This window comes from Giraffa tippelskirchi, chromosome 7, assembly GCF_054371585.1.
Source record: "Giraffa tippelskirchi isolate mGirTip1 chromosome 7, T2T-mGirTip1v1.2.pri, whole genome shotgun sequence".
Taxonomy (NCBI): Eukaryota; Metazoa; Chordata; class Mammalia; order Artiodactyla; family Giraffidae; genus Giraffa; species Giraffa tippelskirchi.
Window position 1 is genome coordinate 118,175,122 of NC_137281.1, and position 22,078 is coordinate 118,197,199.

The 22,078-nt window shown below is 37.0% G+C and overlaps 2 protein-coding genes across 5 annotated transcripts in view; one reads left to right on the top strand and one right to left on the bottom strand.

Annotated features, from left to right (window-relative positions):
- Positions 1-22,078, bottom strand: part of UNC13C (unc-13 homolog C) — a 1,717,543-nt gene that overhangs the window by 847,805 nt on the left and 847,660 nt on the right. Inside the window, exons 13-14 of the mRNA XM_081513848.1 lie at positions 18,961-19,178; positions 258-592 (exon numbers count right to left, since the gene is read on the bottom strand). The gene's annotated coding sequence lies outside the window, so the exon portion shown is untranslated. The remainder of the gene's footprint in view (positions 1-257; positions 593-18,960; positions 19,179-22,078) is intronic.
- The window catches only part of WDR72 (WD repeat domain 72), a 218,590-nt gene that overhangs the window by 54,447 nt on the left and 142,065 nt on the right, over positions 1-22,078 (top strand). The gene's annotated exons all lie outside the window — the stretch shown is intronic.

Here is a 22,078-nt window from a genome sequence, read left to right on the forward strand (position 1 = left end):
AAAATCCAGGATCAGGAAGACTTTCCATTTACAATTTCATAAAGTTGGGGTGGGGGGAGTACCAACTAGGACCAAAACAATTAGGCTGAAAAATGGTCTATGGGGGTCTAGAATATGCTTGTTCACTGACATGCCTGGCACATGAATGAATGAATGAACCAACCTAAGTTTTCTTGGACTTCAATAGATCGAGTACAGATGAGTTCATCTTACCTTTGACCAGTTGCGGTGGTTGAGTACAGATGAGTTCATCTTACCTTTGGCCAGTTGCGGTGGCTCTTAGATCCTGGCTGCCCAACTGTAGATAAATCCTTAGCTTTCTCCTCCAAGTCTGCCCTAGGGGTTTTAGAATTCACAGGCACACGCCTCACTTCCTTGTGTAGAAGTCTGTATATTTTCTATGCCAGCCAACTTTTTCTATTTTTATCCTTTTAGTTTTGCCAAAAAGTTCAAACTTCGTTCTATGTGTGAACAGACCTATTCTCTGCTCCATTTCTCCAGCACTGTGCCTCCTCTGAATACATGGAGAAGGAATAAATTGACACTCAGGCATTTATCAGATCTTTCAGCACTAGAGCAAGTCCAGAGCTCCCTAGAAAGAAAAATAGGAAGTGTCAGTGGGATACGGATTTGGGGGAAAGAGACCTAGAAATAAAAGGCAAGGGAAAGGGAGTAAAGCCAAAAGTAATTAATTCTCAACTGCACCACAAGCCCACCTTGGTGGAAGGTTGGGGGGGTGTATAGATTAGGCCCTGTGTCACCTTAACTCCAGTTGTGGAGGACAGGATATGAGACTAGTTCTTCACACACTTTATAACAACCTATTCTCATTTTATTCATGAGATGTATTTATTCACTTATTTATTCTCTCTGGTAGAATACACAGGCATATTCTAGAGCCAGGTACCACCCATGCCTATCTTATCTTGAAATCATCAGAGGTGTATCTTTTCAGTGACAGGTGGCATAGTCAGATATGTAACAGGGCAAAGTATCGGATCATAGGTGGGCATGCTTGTCTCATGGGAGGAGCAAACAATCAGAGCAGAGTATTTATGCAGCAGTGAGGGCCCTTGTCTTCTGGATAAAAGTGCAGTGCTGCCAGGTTGGGAGTGATGAGGGCATCCAGTTTTGCTTATTGATTTGCCGGATGTCCCATGATGTTTAGGCCTGATTAGGAAGGGAAAAAACTGGAGATGTCATTTTGATTAATATTTGAGCTCTCACATTGTATTTGGCACTGACAACTCTGGGCAGTTTTGTCACTCTCATTGCTATGAGACACAATAGGGATAATGTAATACTGATTTTTTTCCCCCTAAAATACACACCAGAAATAAATCTCAGCTCCAAGTTCATTTTTCTTTTAAGAATTGAATTTAAATAAATTCTGAGGACTTTCCTGTTTACACCAATGGATTTATATAATAGAAAACTTGTGTAATGAATTTGTGTTTTTAAATGTAAATATTATTATGATTATTATCAAAGGTCTTCTGTTAAGCTTATGGCATGTGTTATGAAATATGCTATATTAAGCAACTGAATTTTTTTAGTGTGTGGGAAAGATGAAGTCTTATTTGCTTGAAAGTAAAACATTTAGTGATAAGACAGATCAAGAAAACTTTATCTGTAAAGGGTGACAGTTAATATTCTAAGCTTTGTGATTCATATGATCTCTGTTGCAGCTACTGAACTCTGTCCTCATATGTAGCACAGAGGCCACTGATTATACATAAAGGAGTAGGTGAAGCTGTGTTCCAATAAAACTTTATTTACAAAAGCAGATGACAGGCTGAATTTGCCTTGCAGCGGCAGTTTATAGACCCCTCCCTAAGAATGATGGTAGCTCTTTTAAAGATCATTATTTTCACAACTCATTCTAAAGCAGTTTATAATTTTATTTCATCATATTTCACCACCTCTGCATGGTTACACCATTTTGCTAAGGAGGAAATGGAACACAGAGAACTTTTGAGTCTAAAGGTCTCCAGGCAGAGTGTTGGGCACTTTGCACTGTGGTGTGTTTGTCTGTGTTCTTCACTGTACTGTACAGCAGGAGCACCTTTTGCAGATGGAGGTCAGCTTTCTGAGACTGTCAAGCAGGGAATTAGATAAGAAAAACTCAGAAGAAAAGAAATGGCTACCAGGAAACCCACCAATGCTCTCCTGAAGGAGAGAAACTCTGGCTATCTCTCAGTGCCTGGCTCTCAATTTACACACGGTTCTAACAGCTCTGGTCATCTGATTTCTCAGATGACAGATTAGAAACAGCAAATTGCAAGTGAGGAGACTGTTAGTGGCAGGAACTCTGATAGCAGAAGCGACAGCTGACAGGAAGGCAGAAGAAGCACATGTACGAGTCACTGCTCAGGGCAGTCTTTCTTGTGCTCCTGGGAAGATGGTCATCCAAAAAAAAAAATGCTGAAATCATTTCCCTTGTTCAGGAAGCTCTTAGATATGCTTGCACAGTTTATGGGCAACTGCCAGTTGCCTCCTGTGACTCCTGCTGGGAGCTAGGCTTTCTCTTCCCCAGGCACTGGCTTCAGGTAGAATATCTGTATTATATCCAAGGTGGATTCCAAACCTAAGGAAATCTCAGGAACGGTTTGGGGCCTGGGGTTCAAGGCCAGTGAGTGCCTAGAGCTGAGAGTCCCTGTGAATCTGTTTTTGTTTGTTTCTTCTTATGCCTGCTCAGTAATATGAGCCGTGTGACCTTGAGCAGGAAGCTTTACTCTTGCAACGTGGCCTGAGGATCCAGCCTCTAGTTATGACATGGTTTCTGTGGGAAAACACACTTTGACTTTTAGAACCGTCTTATAAACAGACAACTGGAACAAAGCCTATGAATATGAAATTAAGGAAGTAAGGAAGAAGACAATATATTTCAGAGTTATTTTCACCACAGGCGTTAAATTTCCTCTCTCTTGATTTCTTAGTGAAATTAGTAGCAGCTAGCTCTAAAAGTATCCATCTACTATGATGCCATATAAATGATACATTTGTTCTTCCCTGGTTTCAAAGTACAAAAAGAAAAGAAAACTTAAAAACTAAAACTTTTAAGAAAGATAAGATGAGGTTTGTCAAGTAATAGTTAATAGGACATATTTTTAGAAAACATCCAATATTTAATCTACTGTAGATCTGAGTTTGCTTTAATTGTTTAGGATGAGGCTGTATAGATATATGCAAGACACAGTTTCCCAGATATATGTAGTCATATTTTCCCTAACATAATAGAATCATGCATCTAAATTCCTACTTTGCCACGCCAGAATATCACACAAGGTCACTACCTGGAGAAATAATTTTCCAGTCCAAAAGTTTAAGTAGGTTTTCTTCTTTTGTAGTATATAGTATATTTAGTTGTTGTTTAGCTGCTAAGTTGTGTCCAAATCTTTTGCTGCCTCGTGGACTATAGCCCACCAGCCTCTTCTGTCCATGGGGTTTCCCAGGCAAGAAATACTGGAGTGGGTTGCCATTTCTGTCTCCAGGGGATCTTCACGACTCAAGGATCAAACCTGCGTCTCCAATACTGACAGGTGGATTCTTTACCACTGAGCTACCAGGGAAGCCCTAGTATATTTAGTATATAGTATATAAAATAAAGCTTTCCTTGTGGCTCAGCGGGTAAAGAACCTGCCTACAATGTGGGAGACCTGGGTTTGATCCTAAAAATTTATAATTCCACTAGTTACCAACTATAGCATTCTGAGGGGCAGTTTTGCTTGGTTTTCTCATCAAGGTCACCCCTTTGTAGATATGAGGTAAAGTTATGTTGTGCCAACTGCCTTGTCAGCACAACCAGAGTATGACTTTCATTATATGTGTTTTAAGGGTAGGTTTTGGGTATGCAGCATCTGGCAGGCAGGAGTCTCTCCAGTATGTCATTTTCTCAGAGCCACGTTATTTTGTTGTGCTGTATTACAGATGGAACCCTCTTGGGATGATTGTTTTTGGAAAAGAAAAATAGGATACATTAAATAGGATACATATGGGCTTTTTTTCCTCTATCACCTTTTCCAAGCCCTTTTCTTCTTTATTACAATAATTACTGATGTTATTACTCAACATGTATTTTTAGTTTACTGCCTATTTTGGGGGAATCTTTACTTCTTCCTTTTTGGTCCTATTTATCACAGCTACACTATAATCTGAGATTTTGATTCAGGTAGTATTGTGCGCAAGTGCATGCAATTTCTTATGTACACACTTGTGCATATGGACTTTGTCAGGACTTTGGCTACTAAATAGTTGCACATTTGTCAGAATTCAACATCTTGAGTAGAAATAGTGTCTATGAGCCCTGAGATTCGTACTGCTTAGTTTGAATCTTGTTCTGCTCTTTCCAATCTTTATTATCCCAGTCAACTTTTAACTCCTCAAAAACTTACCATCTCTTAATGGCAGTTAGCACTGATAAATCCTTCATGTATTACTGTACTATTTTATACTGAAAGTTTCTCTGTTTCTCCCTCTTTATCTTCCTATCACCATTCTAGTTAAGCTCAACAGTTATATCTTATTCTGATGAAGGGCATACTACTCTGAAGGATACTAGAATTTTCACATATGGCCTTCCAATAAAATCATAGAAAGTTCATCCCTTTGAAACAATTTGAAAAAATATAGGACAACATACAAGCACATAGTTTATGGATTACACTAAAGGCTTGAAAGTACTACAAGTATTCTAAGCTGTTAACTGAAGGCAGGGGTAAAGGCAAGTTAGTGTAGAGTTTTGCTATTTGTTCTCATAGCACATATAATTTTATATTTAAAATTTAAGGGTTAATACATGCCCTCTTCAATAGCCTAAAACACCAAAAAGGGCAAGAACTGTGTCTGTCAGTGTTCACTGTTCTGTTCTAAGAACAGCATAGCACTTGACACATGGGACAAAATTAGCAAATATTTGTCGAGTTTTATTAAAATTTTTACAAATATTTAGCTTCTGTAAAAAATATGCTGTGGGCTTCCTAAGTGCCTCAGTACTAAAGAATCTGCCTGCCAAGCAGGAGATCTGGGTTTGATCCCTGGTCAGGAAGGTTCTCTGGAGAAAGAAATGGCAACCCACTCCAGTATTTATTTCCTGGCAAATCCCAGGGACAGAGGAGCCTGGAAGACTATAGTCCATGGGGTCTCAAAGAGTTGGACACAGCTTAGAGACTAAACAACAACAACAACAGCAGTTCAGTTCAGTTCAGTTGCTCAGTCATGTCCAAGTCTTTGCAACCCCATGAATTGCAGCACGCCAGGCCTCTCTGTCCATCACCAACTCCCAGAGTCTACCCAAACCCATGTCCATTGAGTCAGTGATACCATCCAACCATCTCATCCTCTGTCGTCCCCTTCTCCTCCTGCCCCCAATCCTACCCAGCATTAGGGTCTTTTCCAATGAGTCAACCCTTCGCATGAGGTGGCCAACGTATTGGAGTTTCAGCTTCAACATCAGTCCTTCCAATGAACACCCAGGATTGATCTCTTTTAGGATGGATTGATTGGATCTCCTTGCAGTCCAAGGGACTCTCAAGAGTCTTCTCCAATACCACAGTTCAAAAGCATCAATTCTGCGGTGCTCAGCTTTCTTCACCGTCCAACTCTCACATCCATACATGACCACTGGAAAAACCATAGCCTTGACTAGATGGACTTTTGTTGGCAAAGTAATGTCTCTGCTTTTAAATATGCTATCTAGGTTGGCCATAACCTTCCTTCCAAGGAGTAAGCGTGTTTTAATTTCATGGTTGCAATCACCATCAGTAGTGATTTTGGAGCCCAAAAAAATAAAGTCTGACACTGTTTCCACTGTTTCCCCATCTATTTCCCATGAAGTGATGGGACCAGATGCCATGACCTTAGTTTTCTGAACATTGAGCTTTAGGCCAACTTTTTCCCTCTCCTCTTTCACTTTCATCAAGAGGCTCTTTAGTTCTTCTTCACTTTCTGCCATAAGAGTGGTGTCATCTGCATATCTGAGGTTATTGATATTTCTACCGGCAATCTTGATTCCAGCTTGTGTTTCTTCCAGCCCAGCGTTTCTCATGATATACTCTGCATATAAGTTAAATAAGCAGGGTGACAATATACAGCCTTGACGGACTCCTTTTCCTATTTGGAACCAGTCTGTTGTTCCATGTCCAGTTCTAACTCTTGCTTCCTGACCTGCATACAGGTTTCTCAAGAGACAGGTCAGATGGCCTGGTATTCCCATCTCTTTCAGAATTTTCCACAGTTTATTGTGATCCACACAGTCAAAGGGCTTGGCATAGTCAATAAAGCAGAAATAGATGTTTTTCTGGAACTCTCTTGCTTTTTCGATGATCCAGCAGAGGTTGGCAATTTGATCTCTGGTTCCTCTGCCTTTTCTAAAACCAGCTTGAACATCTGGAAGTTCACGGTTCATGTATTGCTGAAGCCTGGCTTGGAGAATTTTGAGCATTACTTTACTAGCGTGTGAGATGAGTGCAATTGTGCGGTAGTTTGAGCATTCTTTGGCATTGCCTTTCTTTGGGACTGGAACGAAAACTGACCTTTTCCAGTCCTGTGGCCACAACAACAGCAACATGCTGCTAAACACCCAATGGATCAGTGAATAAAATGTGCCTGAAGGTATTATGAGCACTTTTATTTTCAGAGAGAAAATTAAAAAAAAATTACCTAGAGACAAATGAAAATGAAAATATGATGATCCAAAAACCTATGGGATGAAGCAAAAGCAGCTGTAAGAGGGAAGCATAGCCATACATGTTTATCTCAGTAAAAAAAAAATCTCTAATGAACAACCTAAACTTACACCTAGATGAGGTAGAGAAAGAAGAGCAACAGCTCAGAGTTAGTAGAAGGCAAGAAATCATAAAGATCAGAGAAAAAATAAAATAGAGACTAAAAAAAAAAAACAGAAAAGATAAATGAAACTAAAAGCTGGTTCTTTGAAATGATAAACCACCAATGTTCATAGCAGCATTATTTACAACCGCCAAGCAACCTAAGTCTCCATTAACAGATAAATGGAGAGATAAGAGGTGGTATATTTGTACAAAATGAAATACTACTTGGCCATAAAAAATAATGAAATTTTGCCATTTGCAACAACATTGATAGAATTAGGGGCTTCCCTAATGACTCAGTGATAAAGAATCCACCTGCCAATGCAAGAGACACAGGCTTGATCTCTGGTTTGGGAAGATCCCATGGAGAAGGAAGTGACAACCCACCCCAGTATTCTTGCCTGAAAAATCCCATGGACAGAGGAGCCTGGTGGGCTACAGTCTATGTGGTTTCAAAGAGCTGGACACAACTTAGTGACTGAGCATGCAGGCATGGATCCACTTACAGGATATTATACCAAGTGAAATAAGTTAGAGAAAGAGAAATATTGTATGATTATTCCACACATGTGGTATCTAAAAGAAACAGGCTCATAGCTATAGTAAACAAACTAGTGGTTACCAGTGGGGAGAGAGAGAGATGGAGGGGCAACATAAGGATTGAGAATTATGAGGTACAAACTATTATATGTAAAATAAGCTAATGGATTTATTGCTCAACACAGGGCCTATAGCCAATATTTTATAATAACTACTGATATAAATGAAGTATAATCTTTAAATATTGTGAGTTACTATACTGTACACCTGTAACTTATATATTGATAATATTGTATATCAACTATACCTCAGTCAAAAAGCAAAATAAAATCTATGACTAGTAAAGAAGAATTTTGAAGAAGTTTGGAGAAGATAGATTTAAAAACTCTTCTGGGAAAATTTTTAAAATATAGCTTCTTTAGGCATAATTTTTCCATATGACTCATTATTCACTCCAAATGTATCAAACTAATGTTACTGCCTTATATTTAGAGACAGAAAATTCTGCCACTTTTAATTTGTGCACTTTCTGGTAAATCACAAATTGATCAAAGTCTTAGTTTCCCCATGGTAATAATGATGATGATAATACAATGTTGTAGAAGAGATGTGATAAGTTAGTGTATGTGAGAATACTGGCTTTATTTTTATTAATTAATCACACATGTGTGTGCATATTACACATACATATATTTATACATATATATCTATATATCTGTTCCTATCACTTTATCTACACACACCACACACATACCACATGGTTGCATTAATAAAAAAGAAACCGGAGCAACAAAAGAAAAGTAAATGGGAACTCATAAAAATTAAGAACTTTTGTCCATCTAATGATGATGATAATACAATGTTGTAGAAGAGATGTGATAAGTTAGTGTATGTGAGAATACTGGCTTTATTTTTATTAATTAATCACACATGTGTGTGCATATTACACATACATATATTTATACATATATATCTATATATCTGTTCCTATCACTTTATCTACACACACCACACACATACCACATGGTTGCATTAATAAAAAAGAAACCGGAGCAACAAAAGAAAAGTAAATGGGAACTCATAAAAATTAAAAACTTTTGTCCATCTAAGGACATTATGAAGTATGTGAAAAGACAGCCTACAGAATGGTAAAACTTATTTGCAAATCATATATCTCATAAATGTTTAATATCCAGAATGTATAAAGAATTCTTACAACACAACAAAAAGATCAAGTTTTAAAAGGACAAAGACTTGAATAGGTATTCCTTCAAATAAGATATACAAATGGTGAAAAAGCACATGAAAAGATTACCAATATGTTAGCCATCAGGGAAATGGAAATCAAAATCACAATGAAATATCACATCACATTCACATTTATAATCAAAAAATGGAAAATAACAAATCTGCCAAGGGTACAGAGACATAGGAACCTTTGTAGATTGCCAGTGAGAATATAAAGTGGTGCAGCCACTGTAGAAAACAGTTCGGCAATTCCTCAAAATTTAAGCAGAAATATCGTATGACCTGCGATTTCACTTCTAGGTATAGACCCAGAGAGATAAGAACATATATCTACATAGAAACTTGCATGTGAAAGTTTGTAGCAGCATTATTTATAATAACCCAAGGGTGGAAACAACCCAGATATTTATCAGTGGATGAAGAGATAAACAAATCTGTGGTGTATACAATGAAATTATCATTCTACCTTCAGAATGAATGAGTAACTGATACATGCTACAACTTGGATGTGCTTAAAAAACATTATGCCAAGTGAAAGAAGACAGTCACAAAAGATCTCATATTTTGTGATTCTTTTTATGTGATATATCCAGAATAAGCAAATCCATTGAGATAGAAATTAGATTATCAGTTACCAGGAGATGGGAAATGATTACTTAATGGGTATGGGGTTGTTCTTTAGGGGTGATGAAAAAACTTTGAAACTAAAGAGACTTAGTTACATAGCACTATAAATGCACTAAATGCTCCTGAATTATAATCTCTGAAATAGTTCATTTTATATCAATTTCATTCAATAAAAAGAAGAAAATGCAGAAATACAGAAAGTATAAAGGAAACATTTTTAAAAGCAATAGAATCCTAACATTTGTTGATAATCATTAAATCATATTATAAATGTTTCTCCCTTTTAAATTTTAATGATTGTATTTATTTTGGTTTATGAAAGTCTTTTCTAAGGCATCATCCAATTATAGTTCTTTATTTTCATTACGATATAACAACCTGGGAGGTATTATTGGGGAGTTTAGAAAATCATTTCCCTTCAGTGGATCCACAAATTCCTTTTTAAAGGGTTTCTTAACCCTAAATGAAATCAAGTATTTCTTTCCATTTTGAATATGGGGAACACTTCATAGCAGTATTAGCAATACCTGTGATTTTATCAACAATACACATCACAGATATTTTTTTATATCACATTAAAATTGTTGTCAATCTCTCAAAGTATCATCTATGTTTACCAGTGTCATACACTTTTGGGCTCACCACTAGGTCTTTCTACCTAATACATTAATAAAGAAGCATATAAAATTATTTTGATGATTATATTTTAATATAATTGGTATCCTTTATTGATATCTCCAACATTTTAAAACATTAACTGTGAGAAAGGGCTCATTGACTTTCTCACTGCTAAAGGGGCTCCTGGCACAAAAGTGGTGGTGAACTCTGTTGGTTTACGTGATTTCTTATGTGGGATGCATCAGAATTACTCAATGGTAACAGTACAGTTGGGGGGTAAAATTGATAACTGCTTTTTAAAAAACAATCAGCAAAAATGCAGTAATAATAAAGAATTTAACCTTATTTTCAACCAAATTAGATCCAACAATTAACAGTGCATTGCTGAAGAGAGCCATATGAGTCTCATTGTATATTTTCTTTTACTTCCATACAAAGCCACCTTTTACATGTATGTGAACACACACACACGTGTGAATGTATTGTCCACCTCCCCCACCACAGGAATCTTCTGTAATTCCATGTGAATTAGTGAACATGAACCTCGACTTTGGTGAAATAATATAAACCTTCATTTGATTTTATAATTTTATAAACTCAACAAAGAAAAGAAATTCCAAGTATGTAGAAAAAATTCAAGGAAAAAAAATATCTTCATGTGTTAGTTTCTTCCGTGTTCTTTAAAACCCAGATATCACATTGAAAAGCTGTTAACAAAACAAGTTCAAATAATTTTCTTTTCCCAAATTTGGATTGCTTCTTTCTCAATCCTTATTAGTTATAAACATTTGAACAATTGTCTATATTTTAGTGTAGAATTATACTTTATGTGAACATGGTTTTAGATATCCCAGACTCATTCTTTAATTTCTACAAAATACTCTAATGACAACCTACATATTATTGTGGTATTTGTAGGTTGTCGTTAGACTATTTTGTATGCTTAGAAGCAAATATGAACGTCAATACAGTCTCATTCTAATCATAAAAATAAATACTTTTTGCTCTTAAAATTTCTTTCACCAATTAGGGGCCATGCTTCATTACCTTTATTGTTTCCCTTATTACTTGCTATCTTTCAAGGTTTTATTTTAAGTAAAGAAAATACTTGCAATAATCAGTTTTAGCTTTTTCCTGCAGTCTGCTTATATTTTGGATCAAGTGCAGGCTGGATATGCATTTAATGTTCTCAGGGGCTGTTCTATAGCAAGAGCAAGAGGAACACATCAGGAATGTTGCTCTGTGGCTCTTCCTTAACTTGGCCCCTTTTGCAAGCATTTTATATGAACACTTGGAACATTAGTGGGTTTCACAGCTGCCATGTTTGGTGAAATAAACCCAAAGAAGCCATCTGCCCTTCCCCATGCTGCCTTCTTTCAATCCCTAACAACTTCTCAGTAGCCAGCTGCCACGGAAACGATTGGAAAAACAAGACTCAGTGGACTGTAATGATTGTTATTCTCTGGGAAAGTAGGTTCTCTGATTTGGCTGAGAGATAAAGGATATTGAATGCACTTGATTCATCTGGGTCATCAATAATATCCAACTTCTACCATTAACTTACTTGTTAGGATTTGATAGGAAAGGTCTTTTGTGTTTCCAGGGTTGAATCGGGTGAAAACAAATCTAAAGGTCAAGTCCTTGTCTTTGGTGGTGGGCAGGAAATTTGACTATGGGAATGCTGTCCGATTTTATCTTGTGTGATATAAAAAATGTTGGCTGCTAATCTCAGCCTCTTCAAAAGTACTGGACTTTTGTCCTATTATTTTTCCCTTTCACATTCAACTGCAGGTAGATTCCATCCACTCTAGGCCAAAGAGTCAGAGTAATAGGAACTCCACTGAGGAACCCAGGATGTCATCTTACAGTTTATTCTTTGAGGGGATAGCAAACTGTTTCACTAACTTCAGTTAAAGGAATTGTACTATATGCTGACAGATCAAAATTGAAGACCAGGAAAAGGACTGGAATAAGAAGGCTTGACAAGACAATTTACTTTTCATCCATGATTTGCACTGGATAACCTTCTTTGGTTATCATACTTTCCTTACATCCAGAAGTGTCAACTGGAAGTCTAGTTAGGATTAACACATTTTACATGTTTCTTATTTTATGTCATTTATCTTTAAAACACATTCTAGGTTTGGTCTGTTAATGAAACTATCCCTCATCGATGATTTTACAAAGCAAGTTGTGCTTTTCTTAAATACTCAGTTTAAAAGAATCTTTAATATATCATAATCTAATAATATATAAATAAACAGCACAACTGGGAGTTTAGAATTAGATGACTTAGTTTATCTGCACAGACATAAGGAGAGGTCAAATGTATGATCCGATATCCAATACATAGAAAACTGAGCACCCTACCAACTTATCTGAGAAAATATCTTTTTCATTAGTTCTGGTCTCCTGTGTGTGGGTTCAGTAGCTCAGCTGTATCCAACTCTTTGAGGCCCCTTGGACTGTAGCCTGCCAGGCTCTTTTGTCCAATCGTATTTTACATTTCCAGAATACTGGAGTGGATTGCCCATTTCCTACTCCAGGGAATCTTCCTGACCTAGGGATCAAGCCCTCATCACTTGTGTCTCCTGCAGTACCACCTGGGAAGTCCCTCTGGCCTACTAGCTATCAATTATTTTGAATAGAGGTCTCCTTTCTTCTAGCCACAATTTAAAATCTAAAAGCTCTGAAAACAAAATGTTTATTTTTTTGGTTAGTTTGTGGTAAGGCAACAAAATCAAACCTTAATTAAGATGATGTCATTTATTTCACAAAGTACAAGTATTCTCTTTTTTTGGTCGACATATGGCATGTTTTTTCACAGTCTGCTCTTCCATACTCTGCGATAGCTGTTATACAGCTGTTATACAAATGTTATACATTTGTTGCATTAGCTTTTCTCTGCAAAATCTGAAAAATTCTGAATTCTAAAACACTATGGTCTAAACATTTTGAATAAGGAATTGTATTATCTCTTTCTGTCATTCTCCCCAAAGTAATTGATGCATGCTTGCATGCAAAGTCGCTTCAGTTGTGTCCGACTCTTTGCAACACTATGGACTGTAGCCTGCCAGGATCCTCTGTCCATGGGATTCTCCAGGCAAGAATACTGGAGTGGGTTGCCATGCTCTCCTCCAGGGGATTTTCCTGACCCAGGGATCGAACCCACATTTCTTACATCTGTCTGCGTAGGCAGGCAGGTTCTTTACCACTAGCGCCACAAAGTAATTGATAGTTTTCTACAAAATGGCATGTATACTCTGTGTTTTGTTGCTTCCCATTTATTTAACACATTTTAATCTGGCTCTGCCTCCTCTATTTTATGTAACTGTTCTTGAGGTTACCTCGATGCCAAATCCAGGTGTCATTCTCCAGATGGCAGGTACTTGTCTGCAGTCACTGCCATTTGTGTCCTCTTCTCTCTCTCCATCCTCAGCTTCACATTAATCTGCCTTCTCTTGATGGCCAAGAGCCCCCTTTTCCCAGGTTGTCCTATTTCTGTATGCTCTCTCTCTGTTTCCTGGACCTGTTCTCAGTGTTCTCAGTGTCCTTCTCTTTTTGTTTGTATTTTCCCTGGGCAATCTCACCAATGCAGATGATTTTTTTGTGTATGGTAAGATATACATAACATAAATTGTACCATTTGAACTATTCTGAAGTGCCTAATATTAAGGCACTTCAGGGGAATTAAGTACATTTACATTGTTGTGCAGCCATCATCGCCATCTTGGGAACATTTTCATCTTCCCCAAATGAAACCCATAAAAAATAAGTCCTCATTCTCCCCTCCCCTCAGCCCTTGGCAAACACCTTTGTGCTTTCTGTCACTATGAATTTGAATTTGACTACTTTAGGTACCTCATATAAATGGAATCAGCACAGTATTTGTCCTTTTATGACTGGCTTACTTCACTTAGCATCATGTCCCCAAGATTCATCCATGTTGTAGCATGTATCAGAATATCCTCTTTTAAGGCTGAATAATGTTTTCTAATTCAGAACTGGGTAGGACAAAGGTTGATGCCAGAAAGCTTATCTATATTCTGTAAGATTCCTTCCACTGTATAAGGTGCATCCAACTACATACAAATCACCTAGAGGAAGTGGCAGCAGATTATAAATTATAGAAACAGTGATGCTGGTGAGAAGAACAGGATAAAATGCTCTGGCTAAAGAATAAGGAAAAGGAAATGGTTCTATAGAGTTAAGAACCCACCAAAGAACACTATCAACTTATCTCAGTAATTCCAAAGGGCATTACTGCTTCTTAACCTCAATACTGTCAACAGTGTCTAGTGATGAACTTGGATCATCTGAAAGATAAGCTACATTCTACATTTATTTTGTAAGTCTCCAGTAAATCATGGAATTATGTAGTGTACTTCAGAAGTAGAAAAATATTTAAAAATAAAATACTTTAAGGCCAGATGGATTGGAATCTTCATCATCTTTTACATGACCTGTTGAAACATTTCCTGACTACCTCACCAGTCAAACACTTTCTTCAATTCTCTTCTCCTTATTGCCACCTTATTTAGTTTAAACTTAGCCCTGAAGATGCCATTCCTCATGGTCTGTGGTGGAAATGTAACACCACTCCTTGGCATTCTTCTTGCCTTTCCTACCTTTTAGTCAAAGTATCTTCCCTAACCACTTCCTCAACCACAGTACACACAAATACCCGGAAACTTATCCTTTTTCAACCTCAGTTTTGTGTACCTTCCTGCATTAAGAATTAAATAAGATGTGTATTAAGTGCTAAGCAAAGCTGAAAATATACTCAATTAATGATAGCTAATGGCAATTTTGATAATGATGATAAGGAGGAGAAAAAATATATTTTACATATAATTCCTTCTGAAATAACCCAGAGCTTTAAAAGGCAGTGTTTCAAAAGATTTTTTTAAAAATATGAACCATTTTAAAAGTCTTATTGAATTTGTTACAATATTGCTTCTGTTTTATGTTTTGGTTTTTGGGCCATGAGGCATATGGGATCCCAGCTCCCTGACCAAGCTTCAAACCCTCACCACCTGCCGTGAATGGCAAAGCTCCAAACACTGAAATGCCAGCAAAGTCCCAGGCAATTTTTGAGGTGTATATTAAAGCTCAATCTCAGCTATTTAGTGAATCTCTTCATGGTTCCTAATACTCAGAGAATGAGGGTAGAAGGGGGTTATTAAAAAGTATGAAATGCCTAGCCAGGCTTCATGTTTGTTTTTATGACTTTACACAATTATGTATTTAGTTATTTATTTTGCTTAAGAAGCAGACTTTCACTTATAAGATAGTGGAAACAACAACAGCAACAAAATTTGAAGTCTAAATCTGTCTGAAGTAAAAGTACCGCCGCAAGTTCTAGTTGCATTAGTTTCCTATTGCTGTATAAGAGATCACCATAAATTTAGCAACTTGAAACAACACCCATTCATTAACTCACAGTTCTGTAAGTCCAGGTGAGCTCAACCAGGTTCTCTGCTAAGCGTTGAATTCAAGGTTCAGCTAACCTGACTGTGAACTAGAGGCTTTTAGGAAGAATTCAATTCTATGCTCATTCAGTCCTGAGCAAAATTTAGTTCTTTATGGTTACAGGTCTGAGGTTCTTTGCTAGCTGTAGGTGCTGTTACTTCTCCAGGCCACTCCCTGATTCTTCTTCGTGGCTTCCTCTATCTTCAAAGTCATCAATGACACTTTGCTTCCTTCTTATGTTTTTAAATCTCTCTGATGTCCCCCTCTTCCATCAGCTGGATAAAACTCATTGCTATTCGGCCTGGCCCACCTGAATAATCTCCCTATTTTAAGGTCTGCAAATTAGAAACTTTAATTATGTATGCAGTATTAGTTTTTGCCATGTAACAACATATCACTGAAGTGCTATCATTGTATTCACAGGGGAAAGATTCACTTAAGGATGAGGTTATTGGGGATTATTAGTAGCATTCTACCTATTATATTGGTGTTCAGTTAGGATAGTGTCTGGAATGGAAGAATGAAGAGATAGGAGAAGTTTTTGTGTAGCTGAGTACAGAAACATGATATGAAATTGTATAAGTGGAGGCATGGGGTGCCAGAACTACAGTGAAGGTACACTGAGAATTGGTGCTGACATGCCTGCTGGAGGTTTGGTCACCCATTCTTTGCCTGAAGGAAACCACTGCCATGTACCAAGGAGAAACTGATTGCAATTAAAAGGTTTCTGTCCTCCCATGACCATCATGTCCCTCAAACAAAAAAGTGACTTTCCATGTGACTGCATCTTATTCAAGAGACTGTTCCCTGATTTTTCCTTATCCAATACTCTTCCTTTTTCCCTGCAAAATTCCATATCAACTCAGTAAGATATTTACCTAATTAATTGACAACAGAAGTGAATAAATGATAGAGTCAAATCTCTAGGAATATTGTATCCTTTAAGTAACATAATCTTCAACCAAGAAAATGAAGGGAAAAAGACTATTTTTGAAATATTTTGAAAGTAAAAAATAAGCATACCTGGTATAAAAGAATATAATATATAGGTTGAATGACATTTTGCAATACTTAGAAGCAGTACAATTTTAATGTTTTGTATATAACAGGTAACTTTAAACTTAAATATATTTTTTGTTTCATTATATATAAATACTTTTCCATAAATATTCACTTCTTAAATTGGTTTTAAAATTATATGAAGTCTTAGAATGAGGTTAAAAATTAAAATTTAGTCCTAGTAGTTTCCATGATGTTAGCACATGTTTAAAAAGAAGGAATATTTGATAAGTAAATACCTTTTCCAAAAAACTCTACCTTCAAATTTAAAATTAATGTATTATTTGTAATCGTTATATATCTCAGGAACTTCAAACCTCAATGTATTTTATTCTTTTTTTCTTTCACACCTCCCCCACTCTCACCCCTTTATTCTGTTTTTCTAGAGGTCAACAGTCAGAATTAGATGTGAGGGTTGAGGTGGCCCAGCTGATAAATCCCAGTGTTGCTCTGAATGTGCTAGAGGCAGTGGCAGAGCTGGGGTTAAGGTCGTGGTGGTCAGAGACTTTGTGAAAATGTATTCTATATACCCTTAAGGTATAGAATGTTGATGTGAAGCCAATCATGAGTTCATCATATTAAGACTTCTATATAGAACAAAATGAGTCACGTCCTTGGCAATCTATTTTACAGCCGAATTTATTCATATACATTTAGGAGTGAAGGTGCATGCCTCTATGCCTAATTTAATGTTTTCAGATCCATTTCCTATCCCCACCCTTCCCTTATTTTCTAGTTAGCTAAGTTTGATACCTCCAGGGTCCCCTGTCCCTGGTCAGAACCCCCATCAGTTATACATTTTCTGGAGTAAGATGCAGTAACTGTGAAATGGTTTTGTTAGGAAGAGGGCACCAGGTCGATCTCCATGCACTTCTGTGAACAAAGCAATGAACTTCACGTGTAACTGAAGATAAATGGTAAATCTCACAACAGACCCAGTGGTCAAATGCCTTGATACGTGGAATTTGATTATAGCTGTCAGTAAGCTGTTTTGCTGAAACCTGATTTTATTAATTTGACTACTAAATTTGGTAGCAAGGCCATTATTCCAGCCTATTCTCTTCTGGAGACAGTCAATTTGAAGTATAACTGCCCTCTTAATTACTGCCTGCTATTGTGGTGGATTCCGTTAGAAAATGCCTACCTGATGTAGAAAAAGGATCTAAGTCTATAATGTGTCCACTCACATGTTCTCACTGTTAAGCTTTAGTCATATAAGTATAATTTATATTAATTGCTAATCACAAGATAGGAATTATTTACCAAATTCTGATTTTTCACAATCCCATAATAAGCACAATATTTAATTGATAAAATTTTTGATTAAACAAATTGTTTAAAATTTGTTGGTTTACAATATATGTGATATTAGTGTGTTAGGAGGATTTTATGTTTCTGTAACAATGCTATTTTTACACTGTTCTTCTGAGGGAAAACACCATGAGTTATAATAAATTATCTACTATCTCAATTTTATTTACATAAATTTTGGAGTAAGCAAAATATTTATGGAAAATGTGGTTAAAAAGTTAACCCATCTGAGTATTATTTTTGAATCTTAATTTACTCACTATTTGCAGATGTATTCATCAAGTAACTAACTATGTTTTGTTTTGTAACCATTTCTGTCCATTTTGAGATTATAGCTATTGGTTTTCTTATAGACTTAACTGACCTAGTTGTTAAGTTGTAGAACAAAATTTATCTGGCTGGGGCTTTTAAATATGTAATTTAAAGCTAATCATTAATTGGTAGCAGGCTATGATAATTTTGTTGATTTTAGAAAACACATATTAGTGGAAGTTGAAAAATGTTTAAATAGAAGATAACAAATATTTAAAATATGGGAAGATTATAAGAGAAATAAAATCAAGGGAGCAATCTCTGCTTCTTTGGAAGGGAATCAAAGTGTAGAATATTACTTCTCCTTCCTTTTCTTTATGTAGATATTCAAGTCTATGACATATAAGGGATATTTTATCATCTGAATGTATTCTCTTTATCCTCTGCTGTGTTCTGTCACTATTGAAGGCAGCAGCCTTCCTGGTACACATCTTGATTTAAAATAGATTGATACTTCAGAATCAGATTTCATAACAGGCATATTATAAAGTGATTATTTGCCCTATTTAAAAACAAAACTAAACAAAAAAAAACTATAGATGCCCTATAAATATTGACAATCCCAGTGCACTTAAAATATGACCGTATTTTTACAACATACTGATCTACAACAATTGCTGAATTTTCTCTTTCCTTTCCTCTCTGTGTGCAGAGAACTGCTAAAGGTTCTATACTGGTCTCTTGACAAATCTCACTCCATACTATCTTGAAGATGAAGATGACATTATTTCATTGGGATTTAATCCTCACTCATCTGCTGATAATGCTTAAGCCTTTGTCTCTCTGCTCTGATCACTATCTGGAACTGCACATGTTAACTCTGCATGTCTGCTTGAATGGAAGCAGAAACAACTCTGCTGCACCCTCTTTATTAAGGCCATTTAGGCAGCAAGCAATGGACTACTCCACAGGTCAAGTTAAAATATGTCATTCAGAGACTTACTTGTGTTTCCAGTTCCAGATTCTTGGGAATCAGGAAAGACCTGGCCACATTGCTGAGACCTGGGTCAGGGATCAGGCATGTAAATGCTGCTTTTCCCAGTGTTAGTTCCTCCTGGACTCCAGGGTTGATGTTTATAGTGGGTATAATTTGGTGTTCTTTTTCTGTCACACTGAGACCATGGCATGCGCTGATGCTTTCATAGCCACCACCTTCCACTGCTACCAAAAAAAAAACAGTAAAATTTGGTTTATTCATTCAGTGAGCACATGTTGAACTCTGCTTTCCAAAAATAATTTAGCACTTAGTAGGGAGAGAATCCTGAATTTAACTAGCAAATAAAATATACCAATTACAAATGTGTTAAGATCTACAAAATAAAGAAGCTGAGATAGAAAGAACAATGCATCAGAGGAGAATTTACTTTAGAAGAGTCTCTCTGAGGAGGTGAGGCTTTAAGCTACTACTTAAGGAGAAAGATGGAGCTAGCAGGAAAGAATTTATTTTCAAAGATCTCCCACCCCACATTGGTAATCATAAATTCATTCTCTGAAGTCTGAGTCTGTTGTGGGGGAGGAATAGTTAGCAAGTTTTGGATAGACACATACACACTGCTATATTTAAAGTGGATAACCAGCAAGGACCTTTTGTAGCACATGGAACTCTATTTAATGTTATGTGGCAGCCTGGATGGGAGGGGAGTTTGGAGAACATACATGTATGGCTGAGTCCCTTTGCTGTTCACCTGAAACTATCACAACGCTTTTAATTGGCTATACCACAATACAAAATAAAAAGTTTAAAAAGAATAACTTTTTTTTTTAAACAAACAAAAAAAAAGATCTAATTTGTGAACAAGAGGAGGATGACATGGGAGGAAGCTGGGGAGAGAATATGACTTGTGGGTCAAGGAGTTTGGATTTAATCCCAAGTGTAGCCACCGTGAAAAATCATTAGCCACATTGCTGATGTCATATAATCCACTAAGAAGTATTTATCTAACCTTTAATTTAGGCCAGACTCCAGCCTGGTTTACTGAGGAGGATTAAAAAGTAAGGCAAATGTATAATCCTACTCTGATTTTGATTATAACCTACCCTGAGAGACAAGGAGGAGTTTTGAGTTTCAGGTAGGAGGCAGAGGGAACCACACTGATCTTATGCCCAGCGAGCTCAGGCCTGGAGTCAGGCAGATCCTAGAGTCACAGAGCTGAATAGATTTGTTAAACTACTCACAAGGGGCTGGGTAAGAACCCACTGACATCAGAGGAGGACTGTCAGATAGCACAGCACCCACTGTGTGCCAGAACCTATCCTAAGACGTTCTACATATCTACTCAATCTAATTACCTGTGAGGTAAGAATGATTAAGATTCCCATTGCACAGATGAGTAAACTGAGGCACAGAAATGTAAAATGACTTGCCCAAGACCACACAAAGCGAAAGGGTAAAACCAGGATTCAAGTGAACGGCAGGCTGGTGCTGAGTCTGCTCTTACTGATCATGCAGTGATGTCTCAGGGCTGTCAGCTTTGGCAGATAGAGAGGACATCAGCTAGACACACAGTTGCAAAGGGGGCCACAGAGAAAGTTTTGGTGTAAAATGTAATTAAAGATGTTGTGCAGTGTTTTCATTAAGTGATGAAAGCAGGCTATACACGTGGCAATATTGTCAATATGGACCTAGGCTCTGCAAAGAGGCTCGGCTGTTTCTTATGCTTCTATGCACTGGCTTCTTGAGGAATATGTAATTTTGGATCAGTGATAACTGCCTAGAATACTGGCCAGGGCCATCTTTTCTTCACTTTCTGTTAGCATGTTAATTGTTCTAAGCTCTCTTATGATTGTTTCCATTCTCTAATGTACTGTTGTATAATTAAGATTAAAACAAATTGTATAAAAACTCATTAAAAACTAAGCAATAGGGGGAAAATGTAAGATATTTATGAAAGGTATTTTATACAATGAATATTTTATGAGGGGTAGATTCTATGGTATTTTTTGCACTACATCTACTTTGAGGGAAGAAATGGTATTGTCACTTTCAATAATGTTTAACTCACATATGTCCCTACATCATATTCAGATGGACCCAAATGAAGACTAGGTGTGAGTTAAATCATATTCTTGATGTAGTACAGTACAAAAGGAAAAAAATCCTAATTATCATTGAGTTCACTTTGGAGAAGGGAATGGCTACCCACTCTAGTAGTCTTGCCTGGAGAATTTCATGCACAGAAGAGCCTGATGGGTCACAAAGAGTTGGACACGGCTCAGAAACTAACCCTTTCCCTTTTCACTTTTTTTTCACTTTGAAAAAGAAAGGTTCTTCTGAAATTGGAAGTTGAATTAAGCAGTTTCATAAGCCTTCAGTTTCTGATACTTCAGACACTAGTGACTATTCTAGGCAGTAGTGACTATTCTGTTCTTGCCAAAGGCAGGTTATTAGAGTCGAAAAGCCATCCTGTATTCAACCTCCTTTGGGTCATGCCCTCCCTCCTATACTTTAACAATTTAAGTATATCCCTGAAGTTATGTAAATCCCATAATTTCAGGAATATATTGAAAGGAACATTCTGCATCAGTAGTGATTTATCCATGATATACTGCTGTTATTGTTCAGTTGCTAAGTCGTGTCCAACTCTTTGAGATACCACAGACTGTAGCAGGTCAGACTTCCCTGTCCTCCACTATCCTCTGGAGTTTGCTCATATTCATGTCCATTGAGTTGGTGATGCTATCTAACCATCTCATTCTCTGTTCCCCTCTTCTCCTTTTGCCTTCAGTCTTTCCCAGAATCAGGGTCTTTTCCAATGAGTCAACTCTTGGCATCAGGTGGCCAAAGTATCAGAGCCTCAGCATCAGTCCTTCCAATGAATACTCAGGCTTGATTTCCTTTAAGATTCCTGGTTTGATCTCCTTGAAGTCCAAGGGACTCTCGAGAGTCTTCTCCAATGCCACAGTTCAAAAGCATCAATTTTTCAGCGCTCAGATTTCTTTATGATCCAGCTCTCACATCTGTATATGACTACTGTAAAAATCACAGCTTTAACTTTGACTATACACACCTTTTTTGGAAAAAATGATGTCTGTTTTTAATACACTGTCTAGGTTTGAAGGCA